The 7,287-nt window shown below is 40.8% G+C and overlaps 1 non-coding gene across 1 annotated transcript; it reads right to left on the bottom strand.

Moving 5' to 3' along the window:
• Window positions 1-5,774: 5,774 nt before the first annotated feature.
• LOC136650621 (U2 spliceosomal RNA) lies at window positions 5,775-5,957 on the bottom strand. The gene has a single exon (XR_010794448.1). It is a non-coding gene; the product is annotated as a U2 spliceosomal RNA (small nuclear RNA).
• Window positions 5,958-7,287: the final 1,330 nt, after the last annotated feature.

The following is a 7,287-nucleotide window of genomic DNA, read 5'->3' on the forward strand; positions in this document are numbered from 1 at the left end:
TCAAGTTACGTAAGATACAGTATTTCAGATAATGCGAGGAAAGAGAGTTTTTGGAAAAAGAGAACTTAAATGGGACCCCTGCTGTAGAAAAGAAATCTGCAGTCCTGAGGGTCCTATATAATTACAGCAATGATGTGCTTTTATGAAGATGTGCCTTTTGTAGAGACCTACAATGTGGAGAGTTAATAGGAAAGTTATGTTAAAGACCAGACAAAGAGACACAATGCAGGGAGATCTCTGATTTTCAGCTCTCTATAAGCTATTCACATCCAAAGCTCCCCTGGTTTGGAAGTCATTATCAATGTTATGAGCAATAGTGAGAGCAGACTGATTGATCTTGCCCTCTAAATAGGTTTAGCACAAGCAAGGTGCAATCCTAACCCCTTACGCATAAGGGCAATGCAGCTCTGAGGTAAGGGAACAAAGATTCCCTTACTTGGAGGAGGCCTCCGTGCGTGATACCTAACTGCAGGATGCATCACGCGTCCCATTGGCTGAGCTATGCCAGTGCTGGAAAGCACTGACTTAAGGGGTTAGGATTGCACCTGCAGAGCATTAGTCCCCGTATTTAGAAGCATTTATGTGAAGCAAGCAAACTGTGTATTCAGCAAGTGTTACTGATGCCATGATGTTGTCTGCTCTGTAAATGAAAGTTCTACAACCCTCCTGCCCTGCATTATGTATGTTTAATTGAAATTATTTACTTAATTTACCAGGGATGTGTTAGAGTCACAGACCTGAGTCTGGAATTGAGTCCTGAGTCCCCATGACTCGAGTCACCCATAAGTCATAACGGGTGGCCATCGTGACTTGTCCAGAGCCTTTTTAAAAGTCATTTTGACTCAAGTCCAAGTCTTTTTGATAAACAAGTCAAGTTGCAGAAGTGGCAAAAAAAAAAGAAAAGGCAAAAAAAGCAGGTGAGTAGGTAAAAGAGCAGAGGGCTTTGATCAAGGTAAATCATTATTAGAGATATGTTTGGTTAAAGAAGAAGGCCATGAGATCACTAAAACATATAAACTGTTTCTGAAATATGAGACAGAAGATGAACAGGTTAAAGAACGTATGATTCAATGACCCGAAAATGTGGGGCATAATATTTTAAAGGAGCAACTGGAAAAATTATGAACTAAAAGAATGAAATTTACATTTTCTATGAATCTTAAAGAGAATTTTTATAAAATGATGAACAGGTGGTATATGACTCCAAATCCCCAGACACCTACCCTGACTTCACCTCTGTGGTTCTGCCTATCTGGCCTCCTGTGACCCCTGAGGAAATTAAAGAACTAATTATGCAATTGAAGTCAGGGAAGGCTGCAGGTCCAGATGAAATACCACCTGAGCTTTTAAAATGGTGGGCCCAGTTACTTGCCCACGTCTTTACAGTGATCGACAGTTCTGGCCTATTGCCCAATGTCTGGCTTACAGCGACAGTTATTCCTATCCATAAAAAGGGTGACTCTTCCACACCAGGAAATTTTTGGCCCATTAGTTTGCTTTCTGTAATAGGTAAGATTTATGCTAAATATCTATGCAATAAACTTACTCTCTGGGTTACTTCGCAAGGCATCTTAGGCCCCGAGCAATCTGGCTTCTGTTGGGGCAAATCAACTTTGGACAATTGCTTGATCCTATCTCATTTGGCCCATAAGCAGGTTAGGATATGTAAGGCTCGCCTTTATGTAGCCTTCCTTGATCTGAAAGGTGCCTTTGATTCTGTGGATAGGGAGCTTCTTTGGTCCAAGGTGGATAACATGGGGATTGATAAAAGATTGTTGCTGCTGATTAGGTCCCTCCATCTAAATACTTCATGCAGGGTTAGACGCTCCTGGAGTGGGAATCTAACTCATTCCATCGCTATTAACAAAGGGGTCAAACAGGGCTGTGTCTTGGCCCCCATGCTTTTCAATCTGTTTCTAAGCGATCTTGCCCCATCCCTGAAGGAAGTAGATAGCCATTGTCCGAAGCTTGGCGCAAGTCAAGTGCCGCTACTTCTGTATGTGGATGATGCAGTACTGATATCCCGTACTAGGATTGGCCTAAAACGTCTGCTGAATCGCACTGAAGAGTATCTTTTGTCCAACAAATGGCAAATCAATTATGCTAAATCTAAGATAATGGTATTTGCCAACAGATGGAAGGCTTTTAAATGGTCTTGTAATGGCAATGAAATGGAGCAGGTTAAGCATTTCAAGTACCTGGGAATCAACTTCCATTACAGGCTCACTTGGGCTTTTCATCGTAAGGCAGTGCAGAACGCATCCAAACTAGCGTCCTCAGCTATTTCCCGTTTCTTTTTTACCTGCGGCAGTGGTTATGTTCCAGCCGCTCTGGAGGTGTTTAAGGGAAAGGTTCTTTCCCAGGTTCTTTATGGCTCGCCTGTCTGGTATAAGGCTATTAACCAACCATTAGAACGCATTCAAGCCTCCTTTCTGCAGAAGATTTTGGGTTTACCCAGGTGCGTTCCCTACTCGGTTCTGTGTCTCAAGGTGGGGTTAATTTGGCTAAAGACGACTGCTTGGCTAAGATTACTGAAATTTTGGTTTAGGATTTTATTTAACCCTTCCTCCTCTGGTCTAATGCACCAATTATTGTCGGATTCAGTCCTGCCATTAGAGATCACTGATCTTCTAACCAAACTCAAGTCAATAGGGCTGGACACTGCAGAGCTAGGCATGATTGGTTGTGATGCTGCTTACAGAATAGTCAAAGAAAGAATTCTTGACGTTGAACAACAAGAGCTGTTTAGTGCCGCCAGAACCACATGGTCTCCACTCTATCTCCATGTTCCAGTCAGTTTTGGGAAACCGGCCTCCTTCTTTTATCACCTGGAGTGCCCACAGGCTCGGAGAGCATTCACACTTGCAAGATGTAATGCTCTTCCATCAGCCGTGTTATCGGGCAGGTTCAGTGGTATTCCCTACTCAGAGAGGAAATGCAAGTGTGGTAGGGATTGTATTGAGACCATAACACATACCCTTTTCTACTGCCCACTTCATGACGTTTTACGCAAGAAATATCTAGGCCCTTTGCTAACTAGGATGCAGGGCTGGGAGGACTCAAACATGCTTCAGTCTCTCCTTTCCACACCTGACTCTGAGACCCTTGATAGGGTCGCTTCCTTTTTATCTGGGGTAATTGCCAGGCAGAACTCTGGAACTCTGGGCAGTATGTGAGGAAAAGACTGATGTTTATGTTGTGTTGTCTTTGTATATTTTTGTTTTGTTCTTTCTCTGTATTTTATGCCAATAAAGGTCTTACTGAACTGAACTGAACTGACTCCATTGAGACTAGCAAAAATGTCTGAAAATATGTCAAATAGATGTTGGAAATGTAGGCAACACAAAGGTTCTTTTTACCATATGTGATGCACTTGTGGTAAAGCAAGAAAGTATTCAGTGTTTACATATACAGATACAGTTAATTTTAAAAGTAAATATACAAATGAAACCAAAACGTTTTTGTTGAGTATGATAGATGACAGTATGGGAAAGAACTTTGAAATGTTACTTCTATATATGACAACAGCAGCAAGAATACTTTGGATTTGAAGATCAGATTGTAAGAAATAGAGAATATTATTTCAGAATAATAATTTGAAAGGGAGATATGATAAATATAAGGGGGTAAATTTAGATTATTAAGATATAAAATTGTAAGTAATTAGAATATCAGACTACACTTGCACTACACTTTTAGAGGTTTTTTAAACTTTTCTATCTTTTCTTTTCCACTTTTCTTTTTTATTTTCTATCATTTTAAAGTTGTTGTTTGTTTTTATTTTATTGTGTTTTTTCCTCTATTGTTCTTTATTATAGTAATAATAAAAATAAAAAAGAAAAAAGAATACTTTATGCACAACACTGGTAATCCATAGAAATGCTGTCAGTTGAAGATTTATGGAAACAGGTGCTGGAATGTAGCAGAAATGGATAAATTGATGACTTTACTTAAGGATAAGTCAGTGAATGTATTTTTGAATAATTGGAAGCCACTTGTTGTTTTTCTCAAGAGGTCTAGAGGGTTGAGCCTCCAATTGCCTGAAGATAACATCTGAAGGTCGCCAGTTCGAGGCCACCAGCACCATGAATGGCGAGATCGTGAAGCAGCTGACAAGCTGAACCGAGTTATTCCACCTGCTCTTCGGAAGGAGCTGCTTGTCAGCCTGTGTGGGAGGAGGCCAGAAAGTGATAACAGACCGCAAAAGTTCCATCTGAAATGTTGTGTGGTTCTTGAAAGATAGAACCTTTCTTTAATTGTAAAAATCCCTATGGGGATTTAAACAGCCTGCCTATGTAAACCGCCTTGAATTAAAGTCTGAGGAGAAATCTGACAACCAAGAAAGGCGGTATATAAATACCTGTATTGTTATTGTTATTGTTATTGTTATTGTTATTGTTATTGTTATTGTTATTGTTATTGTTATTGTTATTGTTATTGTTATTGTTATTTATTAAAGGAAGTAGAAAAAATATACTTAAGAAAGGCTGAAAGAAATGTGCATTAGGTATTATGATGATTGAATTGGATGCTTGAAGTTTGCATGAAATGATGATATATGGCTCCACACAGAGTTACAAGCACATATAAAAACGAATCTTGACTTGAGTCCACTCAAGTCTTTTCATTTTTAAGGTAAAACTCCCAAGTCCTGAATCAGTGCCCCAGTTTCTGACACACAGGGCTTGAAAACACTGTTTTCACAACTCAAGCCCAGATCCTCCAAGTTGTGGCCCAACCCTGTTACTTACAAATTTATACCCCGCTCTGTCTGAAGGGCATTCAAAGCGGCTTATAAATATAAAATCACATAAAAACATTATAAACCTTGAAATCTCCTAAAAAAAAACCTAGTAAGACAACCTTAAAAATATCCCATTAAAAGTCAAGAATTTATGAATATATCTATATGATATATATAGAGGGATTGCATATAACACATATGTAATTCAAGGGATGACATTCATTGTCTTTGCCCCAACAGGACAAGTTTAAAGGAGCCCATCTGCCCAGTTGCAATGATAATTGTTTATAAGTTTATTGATATTCAGCACAATATTTATTTATTTTATTTAACGTATGGCTAAATTATTATTATTATTATTAAATTATTCAGCACAATAATTTGTGTTATATTGGTAGGAGTCAATATACGTACCTAAGTTCTTGATGGCATTTGGGCACCATCAAAATTGCCAGATTCTGTATATGCTACGGGAATTATTTTTACCAAGTGGCATCAGTTTGGATTTTTTCAAATTGATTAAATAACCAGATAATTTTCCAAAAATATTTATGAGAGGAACCATGTTAAGGTGGCCCTGTGCACAAATTGCCAGCTGGCAAAGCAGGTGACGTCACCTTGGGACATGAAGTAGGTGCTGGCGTCCCATTGGATGCTGACCTCAAACACTGTACCCTGCTCTGGTTTGTTCCTGAGGCTGTAGCTATATTTGTCACAGGTACTGATTTTCAGAGCATGCTCCAGGGTCCTCTCGGCTCCTACTGTGACCAAGTCAAATTGTGGGAGGTCTCCATGAAGCAGTGTTATTCCAAGTTATCCCTTTCCTTGATCTTGTTCAGGCAGTAGGTGGCACTCCTAGCATAGGTCTTGTAGGTCTCCTAGCATCGCCTTCTAGGGACCCACTGGTGGCCCCACTACACTCCCTTGTGTAGTGTAGTCAATCTCTTGTGAGACACAGTATAAGAACAAATATATAAGATCATGGTTTTTTCCCCCCCAGAAACCAATACAGACCAATTATTCTGCCAGGGGAGAGTGAACCATTCCTAGAAACACTGCAGTACCAGGCTCATGCATGGAGTGGACAAAGCACGCTCTCACTCCATCTCTGAGATAAAAAAACTTAATATAGACTTCTGAAATAGAGAACATATCAAATATTAAACTGCTAAGAATAAACACTACACTTGTTTAGTGTAGCCCCCAAAGCATTAACTACATGCAGCAAAAGCCCCAAACACTAGCCCCAAAAGCATTAACTACGTGCAGCATAAAAACCATCTTTTCTATGTTTTGTTGTTATTCCAGCTCTCTGAGAACAGTGCTACATTCCAGAATGCCGAAACATCAACTTGTTGGTTTGTAGCTCCTCCAGATAGATTTCAGCAACACTATACATTTTGCCATTGTGCTGAAGGACCATCCGTCAAAGCAGTTTCATCTCAAAATTTGTGGAGTCTTCCAGCTTGGTAAATGGACACATTTCCAGTATACATGCATAGCCTGTCCACTGCCCCTCCCGTGATGATATGCAGTACGTAGCGGCAGTGCATGGCAGCAACAGCAGGGGGAGCCCTTGCACTGGCAATTTATCCTTGCTAGGCTAAGGCTGCAGTCATTTCCCAGGGTGTATGTCTCATGTAGCTTAGTGAGACTTACTTCTGAGTAGACATGCATAAACTTGCATGTCATTAAAATGTTGTTGTTTGTCCCTTACACACAAAATCCCAAAGACACAGGGATACCTTTATAAGGACTCCCCAGTGGCGTCCCTAGGGTTTGCATCAAACAGTGCAGGAGGACAATGCAGCACCCCCATGATGGACCTCCTCCCATGTAGCAGCTGGGGCAACACCTTGGATAGTGGGTGTGGTGATGTACCATCAACCCGCCTCCACTGGTTTTTTGGCTATACCTTTTGATAGAACACAGATATTTCAACATGGTACTTCATTGCATTCTGCATGAAATTACACATCGATATATAACATGATTAAATTATTCCTATTCATAATAGGAATCTGCGCATGATCTGGAGGTTGTCCATGACTTTGTGTACCTTGGCTCAACGATCTCCGACACTCTTTCTCTCGATACCGAGCTAAACAAACACATCGGCAAAGCAGCTACCACGTTTTCCAGACTCACAAAGAGAGTCTGGTCCAACAAGAAGCTGACGGAACATACCAAGATCCAGGTCTACAGAGCTTGCGTCCTGAGTACACTTCTGTATTGCAGTGAGTCATGGACTCTTCACTCACAACAGGAGAGCAAACTGAACGCTTTCCACATGCGTTGTCTCCGACGCATTCTCGGCATCACCTGGCAGCACAAAGTTCCAAACAACACAGTCCTAGAACGTGCTGGAATCCCTAGCATGTATGCACTGCTGAAACAGAGACGCCTGCGTTGGCTCAGTTATGTTGTGAGAATGGATGATGGCCGGATCCCAAAGGATCTCCTCTATGGAGAACTCGTGCAAGGAAAGCGCCCTACAGGTAGACCACAGCTGCGATACAAGGACATCTGCAAGAGGGATCTGA

This window comes from Tiliqua scincoides, chromosome 4 (genome assembly GCF_035046505.1).
Source record: "Tiliqua scincoides isolate rTilSci1 chromosome 4, rTilSci1.hap2, whole genome shotgun sequence".
Taxonomy (NCBI): Eukaryota; Metazoa; Chordata; class Lepidosauria; order Squamata; family Scincidae; genus Tiliqua; species Tiliqua scincoides.